This window comes from Myotis nattereri (genome assembly GCF_964212035.1).
Source record: "Myotis nattereri genome assembly, chromosome: 9".
Taxonomy (NCBI): Eukaryota; Metazoa; Chordata; class Mammalia; order Chiroptera; family Vespertilionidae; genus Myotis; species Myotis nattereri.
In genome coordinates, this window is record NC_138084.1 from 65,842,003 (window position 1) to 65,860,939 (window position 18,937).

Below are 18,937 nucleotides of genomic sequence, written 5' to 3' on the forward strand. Positions count from 1 at the left end.
TTGTTAGCGGTTTTATATCTGCCTCTGTATCTTCACTCACCTGTCTTTTACAGAGCACACTGTTAAAATCTGAGGTATCACCACGTATGGAGAGCCATGATTTCAGGAGTCTTCTTGAACTCTGCGCTGAAACCTTTACAGATAAATAGGGAGTTTGTCAGGGAAGATGACTGTTTTTTAAATTCAGAATCCTATTTATATACTGTTAAAATTTGAGGTACTATAGTTTATGTAAAAGTTGAATATTTAGATATTATATTTTAGTACTAGGAATTTCTTTGCATCCATTAACATGACAAGTTAAGTAATAAATATGATGAAAATGATTGTCAGTAAATTATCATTTTGAATTTTTTGTTTATTTTGTAGTGTTTCTGTATTTATCTGCACTTTGTGTATATATATACACACATATACAAAATGTAAATAACCTCATGCTATTTCTAATCTAATTTGCCACAATATCTTTGATGTATGTTTACACTGTATTTTAAATTTCTTTAAAAATAAACGATGTAAACAAACTTTAATTTAGTCTTTGTACTTGACGACCTACTGCATTGGAGAGCAGCAGTCTTGGATTCATATGGAGAGAAAACAAAGTTTCAGGTACTGTGAATGGTCATTGGGTGTGGTTGAGTAGAAGATCAGCAGAACTGATAACTTTTCCTTGAAAATTGAACCATTTCTCAAGAAATTGGCATTATGGAAGATCAGGAACATGTAAATGTTGGTACCTATTAATAATGCAGGTGTCTACAGAAGGAAGAAATAAACAGGCTATAATCAAAATACCAACTATAATAGATATGCAGGCTTACCTGAAAACATGTTTGGAAAAGTTTATAAGTATGCTATGGAAGAAGTATCAGCATGCAAATACCCCCTTAGATGTTTATTAATTTTATGAAACTTTGGGTCACTGTTTGACTTTAGCTAAATTTTGCTTTCCCGTGTAAAAATAATAAAAGTATGTATTTTATGTTGCTCAATTGATTGTTAGAGTACAGTAAATCACCTAGCAAAAACTAAGCCTGACAGGTTAATAATAGGACCATTGGGCATTTTCTCCAGTGGATTATGCCTTTCATTATTATCAGAGGAGAAACAATAAAATCATGATATAAGGATGTGGTCTCATTAAGCTGACGGTGTAGGTAAGTGTGGTATTTGGATTCTCCCACAACTATATTAAAATTACAACTAACCTACAGAACAACCATCAGAGCTGCCTCAAACCTGGCTGAACAGAATTCCTACAACTAAAGATATAAAGAGGAAGCCACACCAAGACTGATAGGAGGGATGGAGATGGTCTGGTCCCCCACCCACATGTGGCAGATAAAAATGGGGAGGGATCTCTCAGATGCAGAGGTTCTCCAGCACAGGCCCTCTAACTCAGGGTTCCAGTGTGAAGAAGAGAAGTCCCCATAACTTTTGGCTGAAAATAGCAGTGGGGAGTGAGGCTGAGATGGAGGGCTCTGAAGTCCCAGGCCTTCCTGTTAAAGGGTCCAAGCACAGACTTACAGGCTCTGAGTTCCAGCACTGGGGCACCAGGGACATATGAGGAGAAACTAAATTGTCTGGCATCAGAGTGAAAGATGGAGAGGCCATGTTCCTTTTCAACCCCCCCCCCCCCCCCCCCCGCTCAAGCCAGCAGGTGGGTGCCATATCTAAGTCCCCATCAACCTGGCAATTACTGTTTGCCCCACCTGGGTGATTCACTGAGATCTTGCCACACCCAACTTGTGGGCCCACCCAAGCAGATTCCAGCCTGTCTTTTATGGAAACAGTTCCTACTTCGGATTTGCCTAAAATTTCTCAAACAAGCAGCATTTGGCCTTGGCATGCCTTGTACCCCTTGCTAAGTGGCTCCAGGCCTGACACTAGCAACAGCTAGCCTTGGTGCATAGCTTGGCCTTTCCTGGGCACCTCCAAGTCAAGCACAAATAGCACCCATCTGCAGATCACTTTGTAGCTCAAACCTGATAGCCCAGGCAGGGCACAGGTGGCAGCTGACTTTGACTTGCACTTCCCAGGAGGCCCCTAGAGCCAGAAAACTGGGTGAACAGCTTCAGACCACCCAAGTTCCTTTACAAGGTACAAACTCAAGGGGTGGACTCAGCAGACACAAGTAACTCTTGCTCTGTGTGGTTCACCCCTGCACAGCTGATCCTCAATGGTGGTCGAAGCCAGGCCTCACAATCGGCCTTGGGGTAAATCTTTCCCATTGAGGTGCCAAGAGCAAACAAGGCTCAAATACAAAACAAGGATATAGCCCACATGAGGGTCTCACCTAGAGAGCCCAACGTGGGTGATTGGGGAGGCTGTGCCACCACCCTATAGGACACCTACTAATAAGGCCACTTTACCAAGTCCAGGAGACATAGAAATTCTACCTAGTACATAGAAACAAACACAGCGAGGCAGCAAAAATGGGGAGACAAAGAAATGTCCCAAATGAAAGAACAGAACAAAACTCCGGAAAAAGAACAAAACAAATGGAGACAAGCAATCTACTAGATGCAGATTGGTTATAAGGGTGCTCAAAGAACTTAGGGGAAGAGTAGATGAACTTAGAAATTCAACAAAGAGGAAAAGAAAAAGGAGATTAAAAACATGAAAAATAACCAGTCAGAAATGAAGACTACATTATAGGCAGTCAGCAGTGGAACATATGAAGTCAAGGGTCAAATCAGTGATTTGAAAGATAAGAAAGCAGAAAACACCCAATCAGAACAACAAAAAGAATAAAGAATGTTAAAAAATGATAGTAAGAGGAGCCTCCAGAACAACTTCAAGCATACCCAACATTCACTTCATGGGAGTCCCAGAAGAAGAAGAGAGAGAGCAAGGAATTAAAAGCCTTGACTTACAAGTCCAGGGAGACATACAAGTCCAGGAAGTGTGGGGTCTCATACAAGATGAACCAAAGAAGCGCACATCAAAACACTTTATTATTTAAGTGCCAAAAGTTGAAGACAAAGAGAATCATAAAAGCAGCAAAAGAATAGCAGTTACCTACAAGGGAGCTCCCATAAGACTGTCAGTTGATTTGAAGGCCAGACAGAACTGGCAAGAAATATTCAAAGTAATGGAAAGCAAGGACCTACAACCAAGATTACCCAGCAAAGCTATTATTTAGAATCAAGGAACAGATAGCTTCCCAGACAAGGAAAAGCTAAAGGAGTTTATCACCACCAAACCAGTATAATAATAAATGTTAATGGGAGTTCTTTAAAAAGAAGAAAAAGATAAAAATATGAATAATAAAATGGCAATAAATACATATCTATCAACATTTCCTTTAAATGCAAATGAATTAAATGTTATCAAAAGACATATATAGGCTAAATGGATAACAAAACAAGACCCTTACATATGCTGTCTACAAGAGACTCACATCAGATTGAAAGACACACACCTGGACTGAAAGTAAAGGGGCAGAGAAAGATATTTCGTGAAAATGAAAACAAACAAAAGCTGAGGTAGCAATACTTACACCAGACAAAATAAATCTAAAAAAACAAAACAAAATAAATGAGCAAGCAGACCTAAACAGACCCAGAGGTACAGAGAACACTTTGATGGTTGTCTTATGAAAGGGAGTTAGGGAATGGGTGAAAATGGTAAAGGGATTAAGTACAAATTGTTAGTTACAGAATAGTCATGGGGATGTACAGTATAGGGAATATAGTCAATAATATTTTAATAACTATATGGTGTCAGGTACTGGAAATATTGAGGTGATCACTTAGTTTTATAATGTCTAATCACTGTGTTGTACACCTGAAACTAATATAATAGTATTGAAATTGAGAAATTTCAAAAAATTTAGAGTAAAAAATTGCCCTGGCTGGAGCATCATGCTGTACACAAAAGAAGTTGCGGGTTCACTTCCTGTCAGGACACATACCTAGATTGTGGGTTTGATGCCTGGTAGAGGTGCATGCAGGAGGCAACCAATTAATGTTTCTCTCTCACATCAATGCCCCTCTTTCTCTCTCTCTCTTCCTTACTCTCTATCTAAAAATCAATAAATTCATCCAGAGGCAAGAATAAAAGAAATAATAAATAAAATAAAATAAAAATAATGACACAAAACCTGTTGAAATAAAAATGTTAATATGAATAATTTCCAGTATGATTAAGTAGGAAAGGGCTGTTTGAAACTGTTGGGTTAAAAAGGAATTGACCTAGATGAAACTCTTATAACTAATATTTTGGAAATAATAAAAACACACTAGCTCCCAACAGCCAAAGCTGGAATGATATCAGCAAAAACAATGTACTATGGGTAGTTGGATTACAGCCCAAAGTATAAAATATCCATGAATCTACACTGATATAAATGGCAAATGTTGTTTATATAAATAAATGTACAATAGGAGAGAAGAGACAAATATTCTTTAGATTAGAACTTCAAATACTAATTGCAATTGCATTACTCTTCCACTTAGGGGACAGAGTTTGACCATCTTCATATGAGGATGGGTAAGACTCAGTGACCAACTTCAAAAAATAGAGAGTGGAAAACATTAACATTAGCAATATCATGTAGTTACCTTGTAATCCATAATATGATGTGATAGTGGTAGAAGAGCATATCTTTCCCAAAACTCATATCCTTAGTCTAATAATAAGAAAGACATCAGACACATCCAGATGGGGGACATTTTACAGGACAGATCCTTGGCCAGTACTTCTCAAGAATGTCAAGGTCGTGAAAAATAGGAAAATACTAAGAAACTGTTGTAGGTCACAGAAGATGGGAGACCAGACACCCAAGTGCAATGTGGATCCTGGATTGGATCCTGGAAAGGAAAGAAGATAGAAATGGTAAAACAGGGGATATCCAAATAAAGTCTAAAGTTTAGTTGCTTTTATTCAAGACTTAAATACTTTCACTTGTTTTCCCACTAAATCAGGGTCTGTGCACACGACATATTCCCCACTGAGTCCCAGGCCCTAGTTCAGAGCTTGGTATATAGTCCGGTCAGCCCCTCTCATTAAAGAGTGAATTTATTAAGAAAGGAATAGTCATTGGAAACTCAGAATTTAGAGAATGCAGCTGCAGGCTTGTGTGGTTTTTTAAAAAATATATATATTTTTATTGATTTCAGAGTGGAAGGGAGAGGGAGAGATAGAAACATCAATGATGAGAGAGAATCATTGATTGAGTCTGCAGCCCGGGCATGTGCCCTTGACCGGAATTGAACCTGGGACCCTTCAGTCCACAGGTTGACGCTCTATCCACTGAGCCAAACCAGTTAGGGAAGCTTGTGTTGTTTTTATTCTGTCTCTCCTTGTCCAAGAATTGTGGAATCTATTCTTTAACATTATATTAATGCACAGTTCTACCCTGGAGTTTTCTATATTGATGGGAAAAACATACCTCTAAACACATGAATAGTATGTGTTCTTAAGGACAGAGATTAGACACAAATTTGCTCTTCTCACTGCAAGACCTATTAAAGCTTGTTTGATAAGCTGGCTGATTTGGGAGTGACATTGAAGAACTCAGTCTCCTAAACCATTAAATATAAAATCAACCCATTTTTTTAAAAATTAAGCTATAGTAATTTACAGTTGAATTCCTTGGGCCAACAAAGTAGTGTTATTAAATTTAAATTTTGCACAGCCAAAAATCAAGAAGCAAAAATCTTTCCCAATTTTCTTATATAATAGTTCTTGCCATAAAAAAAAAATGTGTGGATGAGAACATTTGAAATCTCATTGTATAGGATACTCTTGGGAACATAAATCCCCCAAATACTGATCAAATTCTGTTTCTGGGTGATTTGAGTAAATGAGCCAGGCATAGCACTCAGCACAACTCTACTTATTGACAGAAATAAGTTATCTGAAATATGCTACTTCTCCAAATTTTCAGGAGCCAGTCTATTAAAAGGAAATCCCAGGGTCACCCTGGGCTTGAGAAAGGAAAATGATACCATCTCCCAATTCACATCAGAGATTTTAATATTCACTGAGTCACCTATCCACAGACAAGCAGATTTTGCACAAAATGAGCCTTCAGTTGCCTTGGCAACTTGCAAGCATTTTTGGAAAAACAGGCACAATCATTTCTGCAAATGAATTTTATTTGGAACTCAATATGTTAAACAAATACAAGGCAAGCTCTAAGTGTGTGTTGGGAATGCCTTCTCTTCCTCCATCTGGCCCACAACCTCTGTGGCAATTTTATGGAAGCCTTAGGATTTTAAGAGTAAGGATTGGAAATGACCGGTTGGTGACCACTGGCTAAACTACTCATTCTGCTAACTAGGAAACTGAAGGTCATATCAACATGTTTTCAGCAGAATCATGTACTCTTATTGCTGCTGTGATCTGACCACTAACTTTTTTAATGTATGGAGAGGGCAGATAACTTCTCATACACTTTGATCCTTAAAGAGTCTAGCTATATTTGGAAAGGATCTCCCCTGGTGGGTATACACCGAGCAAGAAGGCAAAAGGTAAGATTCAGTCATCCTTGACAATATATATATATAGAAAATGTTTGAAAATAGGTATAAAATATCTAACCCAGTACCGTACTAGGAGGTGTTACTGAGTAGCAACTAGCAACTATTATTAAGACTTAAGGGGTTTTATAATCGAGTTTGCAGCTTTCTGATACAAATGGCAGAAGAATCAATGAAACTTTAAATCACAGTAATAGAAGTTAAATAATGGCTCCAAAATTTTTGGTATATAGCCACAAATCTGCATTTTAACAAGATTTCAAGATGATTTGTATGAATAATGCAGGTTGCAAAGCACAGAGCTTTGAGGCCTTTGGGGCTATCTGACAAAGTCAGACCAGCTACTGAGTGGAGGGGCTGGGAAGACCCTGGCTGTGTCCAAGCCTATGCTTATACTATTGTACCCTGCTGTGCAGAGGCCTGGGGTAGCAGTGTGGCTGGAGCAAGCAGGGGCTGCATGCTTATGCCTCCCCCTCTCTCCTCTCTCCAGTACTGATGGCAAGAAAGACAAGACTTACATCTTATTTCCAAGGCCAAAGATAAGACCCCCTGGGAAGAAATCTCACAACAATTGAGATGTAGGTGTTTTTTTTAAAAAAAAATTTATCACCAAGTCTAAAAATATAACTCAGGAAACAGCTTTTCATCACAGGGAGTGTTGAGGTGTGTCTGCATGATCAACCATTTGTCAGGATTTCATAGCAGAAATAGAAAAATTCAATTGGTATTTAGGCAAGTCTCAAAAGACAATTATTGAGCACCAGGACCTGTGCAAGTCATTGGAAAGCCTGAGTACATGAAATATCCTTCCTTTCACGAGTACCATGGTTTATTGGGGTGACAGAAGATTAAAAGTCAAAGAAATGTAAGATGATGATATGCTAAAAAGGATAAGTATCGGGTGCTATAGGAATACAGAGAAAGGGCACTATTCTGAATCCAGGAAATGGCAGAGTGATGAAAAAGAAGATAGGTTAGATGCAGAGAAAAAAGTGGGAATGACTACCTCTGGGTGAATGATGTCATCATCCAACCAAGTTTTGGCTGAAGTGAAAAGCTGATGGGGGTAGGGTTCTCTGCAATACATTGGAATTCCACCTTACACAGAGGAAGGGGCTAAAAGAGGGTTTGGGGAAAGAGAAGGAATAAGGTTGTGATGGGGGGGGGGGGCTGGGATGAGCTGCATTTACTCTTTTTTTCATGTTTTCATCCTTTCAACTAACATAGTGCCAAGCACTCTTCTAGTTGCTCATCTTTTAGAAAAAGAACTAGATTATGGTCTTTGTTCATAATGAATTCATAACTCAATGATGGAGGCAGACATAAGGATTAAAAACCACAGGACAAATGAGGTAAGTGTGATAGAGGCAGACAGTGTGAAAGGACTAATGATAACTCCAGAATTTAGAGAGAAAGGGAGGGCAGGTGGGGATCAGAGAAGGTTTTACACCTAAGAGGTAACATCGAACGCAGACTTTAATGGATAGGACATCAAGAGGGAATGAAGTATCAAAGACCCAGAGCCTTAACATTGAATGGGGTTTCCCATGGATTAAAGCTACTTCTACGTAGCTGGAAAGTGGAGTGCTTGCACTGAGGAATTGGCTGAGATTGAGGAAGGATGGGATAAGGTAAAAATGAGAAGGGATGATTGTGTGAGAGCCAATCTGAGGAAGTAGAGAGGATATAGGGAGAAGAATGACGTGATCAGCTTTACCTTTAGGAAGTCTGTAGTGGAGGAGTGAGTACATGTTCAAGGGTGAGCGTGTGTCGGGCAATGCTGGGGTGGGGCCAAGAGGCAATTTGCATCAACCCTAGGAAAGATGAACAAGGCCAGAACAAGGTAATGACTCATTCCAGAGGTCAAAGTGACATGGCATGGCCACTGTTTTGAATGAGAAATATAAGGGAATCCAATGTGTCTCAGATGTCTGTAGGATGTGAGGAAGGATCAATAATAAAGAATGAACCTGCCCAAGTCTTAACACATGAAATCATGAAAAAAAATAAATCTTTTAAAGCCACCAAATTTTTTCATAGTTTGTTATGTAGCAATAAATAACTGAAACAATAATCATGGGACCATGGTATTGGAAATCATTGAGCTCTTCTGGTTTGTAGCTGAGAATGGTAAAGATTGTTGGTTGTTCTACCAATGCTCTCAATGTTCTCCTTTTTCTCATGGTAATAGAAACCCCGATTTTTACCTAGTGACATAGCAGCTTAGGATAATGGTGTTATATTTTCTAGCCTCTTTTGGTGTTATATGTGGCCATGTGACTAAGTTCCAAGCAATGGAAAAAAAATAAATACATGCAACATCCTTGTTGGTTATTTTTTTTCTTAAGTTTTTAAAGATTTTATTAAAAAATTTATTTTTAGAAAGAGAGGAAGGGACAGGAAGAGAGAAACATCAATGTGAGAGTGAAACATCTACTGGCTACCTCCTGAACCCCCCTACCAAGGATTAAGCTCATAATCCAGGCAGACATTTGCCCTGAGTCTAACTTGTGCATGCGATGACACCCAACCAGCTGAATCACATTAGGCAGGGTCCTGTTGGTTCTTAAAAATAGAAGGACCCAACTGAAGTATTTCAGTGGTTGAGCATCGACCTATGAACCAGGAGGTCACAGTTTGATTCCCAGTCAGGGCACATGCCCAGGTTGCAGGCTTGGTTACTCGTGGAGGCCGTGAAGGAGGCAGCCAATTGATGTTTCTCTCTCAAAGATGTTTCTATCTCTCTCCCTTCCTATCTCTCAAAAATAAAGAAAAATATATACTTTAAAAAAGATAGAAGGAAAGCTCTTCTTTGCTTTACCCTGCTGCTTGGAAGAGAGGAGCACTCTCCAGGTTTGACAGAGGGACAAATTAGAAGCCTGGGTCCCTGCATGATTTCATGGAGCAGAATTGACATCCTCCTAGACAATCTGCTTATTACATGAAAGAGGGGCTAATATTTTGTTTAAAATCTCTGTTCTCTGACACATGTGGCTGAACTTGTGTGGTTTCTGCAGTGAGGTCCAGGAGAAGGGATACAAGGGCTGACCTAGTAGCTTTCCATGAAGCCAAAGTGCTGCCAAGGGAGAAACTTGGAAATAGGTATGATTGGCTACTTAGGTTGGGGAGTTAGTCACTAGCAAGTGTGATCCTCACAGGTAAAGAAGAGCTGTGTCCTCCAGCTGAGTGTGCATAGCTTCAGTGTGTGCTAAATTCAGGCAATGGATTCTGGATCTCCTCCCATTCAGGAGTCCGCATCACACCCCGCCACATACCATCAAAGCATCTAATACCTGGGTTGCATCTGTCTATCACCTATGTGTGGTCCACTAGACTGTGAGCTTCATAAAATCATGTGCTATGGGCTGGGCAGGGGCTCTGAGTAAGTTGCCTACCCCAAATCTGGTCTTCTTTCTTCCTTAATGAAACTTAGATTGTGTTTAAGGTAACAATATATCAGTTGAAGATCTATATTTCCCAGACTGCTTTGCAATACAGAGATTATCTGATACAGTTTTTGCCACTGAGATATAAGTAAAAGTCCTAAGTGGGAAATTTCTGTGAAAGTTTTGTTTTCTTATAATAACTGCTACCCCCCTTTTCCTTGTTACCCTCCTCTTATTCTTCCTGCCTGGAAATGGATGGAAGGCTGGAGGTAGAGCACCATTTTGGGGCCATAAAAATAAAAGCAAGAAGGAACCTGAAACATTTATATCATCACTGTTTTATGAGAAAATGTCCATAGTTGATTAATCACTGTAGTAGAATTTCAATTACAGCCAGCCACGTGAAATACCTTGCCTTCTCATCATTTTACTAATCCAAACCATTTGCAGAACTGAAGAATATCAACCATGGAGAAATGTCACACTTAACATACATGGTGGCTGAGAATTGCTAATTTCACTGTGTCTTTCAAGGAACCAGGAACTAGAAGAGTGTGTATTTGTGATATATGACTGGCCATATATATGTATGCTATATAAATGTTCACATTTTAGACCTTCCCTGAGTCATATTTCTCCCCATTTATATATTCAGTGGCTACAAATCACCAATCCAAAGATATATTACAGAGTTGTAAACTTGTTAACCTTAAATATGAATGTTTTACTCATAATAAAAACTTTCATTTAGAACTTTCATTTAAAAGCTATGTATCACAACATGGCTCAGCCACACAGTTCATCTAGATATGGTGCATTCTATATAGTAAATGCTTTCTCTATCCATCGCCAAATACGAGTACTCTCCAGAGGGCTGCCCTACATGAAATAGACAAGATAGACTTGTAGACAGAAAGACCAAGGAAAATGTGGGATAGGAGAAGGTTGATTTGGGGGACAACAGAGATGAGGGGAAAAGAAGGGGACCTTTAAGGGTAGCAGAGTGAGAGCTAAGGGACTCTGCAGAAGGCCCCTGACCAGGGGATGCTGCCACTTATGACCAAAGCCTGTCATACAACACTGTGCACGCTTGGAGGCTCAGAATGAACAAGACCTTTTTGACTGAGAGCGTGAAGGAGTGTCATGAAGGGTCTGGACCCACCCCTGAGCTCTCGGTCTAGTGATGCTCTCTGCGATTGGGCACAGCCTCAGCTCACTCATCATCCAGGAAGACATGCATTTCTCATTAGCTTTCCATAACACTTCAACTTTCTAATTGTTAAGTATAAATTGCATTTTATTCTTTATTCTACTTATCTAAGTGCACAACCTGCTTATCCTTGTGGATGTTGTGTTCTTATAACTTTACTGGTCAACAGGAATTGTAATTGAATGGAAATGGGGCTGGGTTTGGAGTCAGAAAACCTCATTGGAATCTTGGTTAAGCCATAGACCTTGTCGTTGTGCAGTTTTAAATGTAATCCTGTTTTCCATGCAAAAAATAGAGATAATATCTACCTTATAGTTTATTACAGAATTGTCTGTAAAATAGTGCACTGCTCTTCCCACCACATTCCCCAACAAAATTGAGGAGACGAAAGATAGAAATGTCAGGCCTGGCCAGTGTGGCTCAATGGTTGAGTGTCGACCAACAAACCAGGAGATCACAGTTTGATTCCTGGTCAGGACACATCCCTAGGTTGTGATCTCTCTCCAGTAGGGGGCGTGCAGGAGGCAGCCAGTCAATGATACTCTCTCATCATTGATGTTTTTATCTCTCTCTTCCTCTCCCTTCCTCTCTGAAATGAATAAAAACATATAAAAGTCTAAAAAAAGAAAAGAAAAGGAAGATAGAAACACTGGACGGGGGTATGGCAAAGAAAGCATGAGTTAGCAGTGCTCTTACATGCAAATGCCTACTAGTCCAGGAGGCAATATAAGCATGTGAAGTGTGCCAAGTAAGGCCCTGATGAAAGGCAGATTGATGAACCTCCAACTGATGGTTGCCATGGGAAAACCAGGCTTAGAATTTCCGATGTTTAAACAGATGCCAGAAATCTGGGTGTTTGTGTGTCATCCCTTGCTTTCAAATGTTGGCAAATAGTTCAACATGTTAAATGATCTGTTAGCCCAAACACAGTTCTGTATGTAGTTAGTGGGCTATTAGTTTGTGATCTTTGGGGTCCAGTGAATTTTAGGAAACTTCTTTTTCTTCTGGCTGAAGAATAGGTCCTCTTAGATGGGGAAACTTGCAAATGTCTGAGGCTCTTCTCACCAATATAGCTTCCTCATTTGCCTTACAAGATAATCAGACTCCATTTTAAAAACAAACTCTGTTATAACCTGATGAACAAAAAGATAGATACAGAGGCAGAGAAGCATGGAACAGACTGTCAAATTACAGTGGGAAGGCTGGGGAGTTTTTTTTTTTGGGGGGGGGGCGGGGGGTAAGAGATCAACTGAAGGACTTGTATGCATGCATATAAGCATAACCAATGGACACAAGACACTGGGGGGTGGGGGGAGGGCATGTGCCAGGGGGTAGGGGAGGCTGAGGGAAGGTCAATGGGGGGGGGAGGAGACATATGTACTACTATCTCTAATATTTTATTTATTTTTTGTTCTTTTTAAAAAATTATTAGTTAAGGTATTACAAATGTGTCCTCAAACCCCCCATTAACCCCCTATCTCTAATATTTTAAACAATAAAATAAATAAATAAATAAATAAATAAATAAATAAATAAAAATAATACAAAATAAAAAAAACTCTGTCTTCCTGACAGAATGTCAGCAGACAGCTGCTTACAAACAGGCGCGCTCAGCACAATCTGAAGGTATGGAGAAGGTGCATTATCTCATTGGAATAATGAGTGGGCTACAGAAGTATTTGCTCCAAGCCTGAAGTAAGGATGATTGGATATGGTCAGAAAGTGACCGAGAATATGGACATTTAAAAGAGGTCATCTAAAATAGTCTCACTGGGGCTTCAGACAACAGCAACACGTGAATATTTTACCCAAAGTCCAGCATCTTTTAGTCTGAGATCTTTAGGTTTAGGACCAGTGGTAGTCAGATCACTAGGTCTTTGAGACTATGAAGCACATTCATTGTAATTGTATTGCGTGGACACTGTAATCCGATTTCTATTTACGTTTTAGTTTTAGGAGCATCACCACAGGGGAGAGGTGAGTTTTCTCTCCTGTTGCTTTGTTCTGACCAGGGAGTCCACACATTTATGTTGAGGTAGGATTTTGCAAATGCTTCTCGAAACATAGATTACATGTATTAGAATCACCTCTTTAAAAATCCAGGTTCCTCGTGGTGTGTGGAATTGCTCGTTTCTGAGTAGAGCTGGAGCCGTGGTGGGGTGGGGAATAGCCATTGCAAAGGAAAGGAGGGCTGACTCTGGCCCAGGCCCAGGCCCAGAGCTAGTCTAGCTCCTGTGAGATTTCCCTTCTGGAATGTGGACTTCTGGGCCCTTTCCTGCTCAAGGGAAGGAACTCTGTAGGCTGCTTCTTTCTTTCTTCAAACAACAATAGGAGGGTCAATAATACAAAAGGAAAAGAAAAAATCTGTTCTCTGGGTGAGAATTCGTTTGTCTTTACATTTTTGTGGAATTCTCTTGCTTTTTTTTAAGTCTTTCAAAAGCCACCCTATATTGGTGGTTTTACCCTATACCAGTATATTCTCTTACAGCAGCGGTTCTCAACCTGGGGGTCGAATAACCCTTTCACAGGGGTCGCCTAAGACCATCGGAAAACACATATATAATGACATATTGTTTTTGTGATTAATCACTATGCTTTAATTATGTTCAGTTTGTAACAATGAAATTGGGGGTCACCACAACATGAGGAACTGTATTAAAGGGTCGCGGCACTAGGAAGGTTGAGAACCACTGTCTTACAGGGTGCAGAGAGAGTCAGAGTTAAACTCTGAAAATGCACTTTCTGCATTTGATTCTGATTTTCTAAGCCTCAGTTTCCTAGCCTGTAACATGGGGATACTAATAAGATATCTCATAGGTTGTTATTATTACATAAAACATGAAATAGTCCTTAATGAAGAGTAGATATTAGTATTATTATTTAGTTCCTTATGTCAAACCTAGAAAATAGGGGTTTTTCGAAATTTTACACATGTGGAAACAATTTAAGAAACTGCCATAACAAGAAACCGTGTTATTCTTAAACCCCCTTTATTTTTTCTTCAGAACCAATGCCTCTCATAGGTATTTACTGATTTTGTGGCTTCCTTTAGCCCTAGTTAAGGGATAGAGTTTCCACTGAGACGAATGACAGTTTTCCCGTTTGTGGTGATGTTAGAGCTAGGCTGGTGGTGTGCTGGGTTCTTGGTTGTAGCAAATGGTTTGCTTTAAAAATGCGGTTCCACATGTCAATTGAATAGGTGTGCGTTCTCAGGTGGAAGATCCAAAACACTGAATGAGAACCTTCCGTGTTGTTGCTAGCACTGCTGGGTGGGACAGCAAAGATGAAGAAACATAATTTCAAATACCAGAATTCCCAAATTAGGTATACTTGTTCAAAGGTTTTCTGGTCGTTTGCAAAAAGTTCTAGAAAAACAATTTAACAGGGGTTAAATCTCTGTAGTAGGCAGCTTGTGACTGGCAGCCAGTGTCTCTGTAACAGTCCAGAATAGAGAGTTCTCACTGTTTTGCAGCTGTCCTGCTATAAAAAGGTAGAGGCTAGTGTAACCTCTAAGCCAGTGCTTCTCAACCTTGGCTGCATGCACATTAGAATCACCTGGGAATCTTTTTAAAATCCTGATTTCTGGGCCTCATCCTCTGGAAATTCTGTTTCTTTGATACTAATGTTGTGGCCCCACCCCATAAAAAAGAAAGAGAATTTCCGGAGGATGGGGCCCAGAAATCAGGATGTTAAAAAGATTCCCAGGTGATTCTAATGTGTAGCCAAGGTTGAGAACCACTGCTCTAAGCAAACGTGGAGCTGAGAGGAGAAGGGAAGTGGGCCGGGACTGTGGCCTGGACCACACTTCCCCTCTCCAGCTCAGCGATTGCCTGTGATAAGGCACGCAGCCTCCCTGAGCTTCCTTTTGGCACTTAGGAAATGCAGTGGTAACAAATGCCTGCTTTCTCCCAAGGACGCTTTTCCAGATGAGATAATGGACCTGAGACAGTGATTGTGGAAGCTTTACGAGTGGCAGAGATCAATGCAAATATGAGGAGGTTTTAATAGTTTAGCTGCAGCTTTAAAAAAAAAAAAAAGCAAAGAAGGCAAAGTACGTTAATTTTTTTTTAATATATTTTATTGATTTTTTACAGAGAGAAAGGGAGCTAGAGAGTCAGAAACATCGATGAGAGAGAAACATCGTTCAGGTGCCTCCTGCACACCTCCCACTGGGGATGTGCCCGCAACCCAGGTACATGCCCTTGACCGGAATCGAACCTGAGACCTTTCAGTCCGCAGGCCGACGCTCTATCCACTGAGCCAAACCGGTTTCGGCAAATTTTTTATCCTAATGGTATGATTCTCATAGGCATTCCTTGAATTACTATTTCATTATAAGATTTAATACCTATTTTGTTTTTATTTCTGATGCTTTACACCTCAGGGGTATCGAAGCCTTGTTATGAACAAAACAGTAATCCCATAGCAAATATAAGTTTAATGGATAAGTAAAAGAAATAGTATGAAGTAGGAAGAAATAGCTTTCAGTATTTAGATTATAAATTTCTTTAAAGTTTTAAAATTCTTGCCCAGGGTAAAAATCTTATTTGCTAAGACATTTCCATGCTTAATAGATATTTCATGTGATATTTTAATAGAGCCATGTTGTTTAGAAGCAAACTGACCAAGGAGTTTGCCCTCTAGTTCTCAGCAAAGTCTCTCTAGAGTACCTTCGTCTTCTGTGTTAAATTTTCTGTGTCTGCCATATTTATAAAGCTCTTTCTAGGAAGAGGAGATTATTTATTACTATGAGGATTAAGAAAGCCATCATGGGAAAGGAAATTTTTATTTAATCCTTGAAGGATGAAGACAATTTAAAAGCAAAGCAGAGGAGGATACACATTAATGCCAACTGTGAAGGGAAGGGGAAGGTACGTTAAGAATTCTGACATAGGAGATTTTTAAAAATATATTTTATTGATTTTTAACAGAGAGGAAGGGAGAGGAATAGAGAGTTAGAAACATCGATGAAAGAGAAACATCGATCAGCTGCCTCCTGCACAACCCCTACCAAGGTACATGCCCTTGACTGGAATCGAACCTGGGACCCTTCAGTCCACAGGCCGACGCTCTATCCACTGAGCCAAACTGGTCAGGGCTGACATAGGAGATTTTTACCACTTTTATTTCTCTTTACCTGTTTTCCGCTTAAGAATTATCAATTTATATTATGTCTTATTTGTATAATTTACCTGGTCACATGGGCAATTGACATATGCTAGAGCTTACTTTTGTGTAGCCAAATGCAAGTATTACTTTAATTAAGGTACTTTTAAAAAGAATATTTCTAATTGAGGCACCTCTTTTTGACATTTAAGAAAAAACAAACCAAAATAAAAATAAAAGGAACAGCTCGCCAGAAGCTCCAGGGATGCAGCAGATGGTAGGTGTGGGTTGGCCACAGGGAGCTCTGAGCAGCATACTGATTCACTCTGGACTATACTTGCTCCTTCAAAACCCAATTCATTATACCCTCAAACCTCTCAAGGGTAAAAGGCAAGGTTTGACTTTGGTTTCTTTTAAAACTTCCTAAAGTTTTAAATTCTTTACAAAAAAGGGCAAAGGAATGGTCTCACATCTTCCTTGCCCTAGGTCCTGTTCTTAGTAAGGTCTTGGGACCCTTCAAAAAATAAACAAGAACTATGGACTCTCAGACACATTGACTGCCTCATTTATCTCTCTGGATCTCAAACAGACCTCTAAGAAATCAATACAAATTTGTGTGGACGTGTCATCAGGGTCCTCTTGTGGATGTGAACGCATAGGTATGTGCAACACTTTGAGTCTCATTGGAAAATATTTGCATCTTCTCTCATAGCTGTAATTGGAGAGACATTAGACTTGAATCATTCTCAAACAACTCCAAGCCATAGTTACTATCATCCACAAAAACTATAATCCTTAAAAAAACAAAATGCCTTTTTATTAACATAAATTTCACGACTTTACCACCCAAAAACTTCTCCAAGAGGCTCATGCCTGAGAAAAGAAACACACCATTCTCTATGGGTGGATGCAGCATGTTTTCTTTTGATAGACAAATGTCCCAGGAATGTATATTCTTTTACTTACTTCTTAGAGTATTGATTGATCAGCTGCTTCTAACGAGGCAGTTCACTGAGTGTGGGTTTGCAGGGATGAATGTGGGCAGGTAAAAGTGTGCGGCAAATAGAATGGGAGGAGGCCAGTGCAGCCTGGGGCTGACTCAGTTCACAGGACCTCACAGCCATGAGGAAGGTGCAACAAGGAAGAATTAGAAACAACTAAGCAGTTATGAGCGGAAAATTAAATCTCCACTGTCACACTCTCTCTGGGATCACTTCTGAGTCTTTGGGTGCCATTTATTGTTTAATTCTTTAGCAACAGTGTGAAATTAGCAAGCGTTCCATAGTATTGGCACTAACAACCTGCAAGCCCAGCTAACCCAGAGCCACTTCCTTTGCCAAAGTTCACATTGTACTTTTGATATAAACATGCAAAGACTCATGGGAATGCTCATTGACCTTCAGATTTAGAACACAGAGAAAACTTAAAAATACTGTACATGGGAAGCTGAAACTTTTGTTAATGTAATAAAGGAGCTGAGTTGTATTTTTTTTCAATTGCTGTTCCTGGCAGTGAATTAAATCTGACCTTATAAAGGACCACAGTCTATTATGAGACTGCCCCCACCTCTTTAGTGTATATTCTCTCTCTCTCTCTCTCTCTCTCTCTCTCTCTCTCTCTCTCTCTCGATAGGCCGTCCTTATAAAGTGAGTTGCTGCTCTGTTGATTTACTAGAGTTTGAGTTCCTCAGAGATTGAAATATTTGTTTGGAAAGGAAACCTAAAAACACGTCATAATAAGGGCAACATATTTGAGAAAGAAATAGCTATTAAATAATTCCTAAATGAAATGCCCTTGCAGATTGGCTGCAGGGACAAATTTTATTTACTGTGGCATTTTGAATGTCCTATTCTCTGTTTAATCTTTTCAAGTTATAAGTTTTCTTTTCTCATTCAGTATTTCCTATTTTTCTTATTTAATTAATATCTTTTTAATCATATTATCAAACCATAGCCGTTTTCCTACTTAAGATGTCTTAAACCCCTTCTTTCTTGCTAAATTAACTTCACTGTAGTTTTTTATAATACGAAGTTCTCAAACAGATGTTTTCTGTTTTTAAAATTTTTATTTATTGATTTAGAGAAAAGAATAGAGAAAGAGAAAGATATGAGTTTGTTCCACTTATATATGCATTTGCCTGTTGATTCTTGTATGTGCCCTGAGCTGGGAACAAACCTGAAACCTTGGCATATCAGGACGCTCTCTAACCAACTAAACTACCCGGCCAGGACAACATGTTTTGCATTTTTTTTTTTTGGCTCTTTTATCACTTAATCTGAAGAAAGTGCACTTATGAAGAGTTTCATGCTGGAACTTTTACTTGCTGCTTCCAGTTTAGTCAACCTATCCAATCCCAACAGACTCAGCCCCAGGCTATGTTCCTTTAGTCTACACCAGCCTTTCTCCTCTCTGAATCCAATACTAGAATTAAAACCTATGACTTAAGATGTATTTATATTATTCTTATATTTCCTTGAATTTCTCATGTGTGCAATATTCTTCATCTCCAATAAGACCATTATTTAATTCATGGGTGAGCACTGCCTTCTACTTAGGTAACTCTGTAAATTCTCAGATGTTACATAAGAGGAGCTCAATGTATGTTAATTATCGTGCCTTAGAAAACTATGAGGGACATTCCTGTCATTCTTAGGACCTTATTTGGCCTGAAAAAATATTTTCTATTATATTCCTCCCATCATTTTCACCTAATTTAGGTCTTCATTTATTAAAATAGGATTCAATTT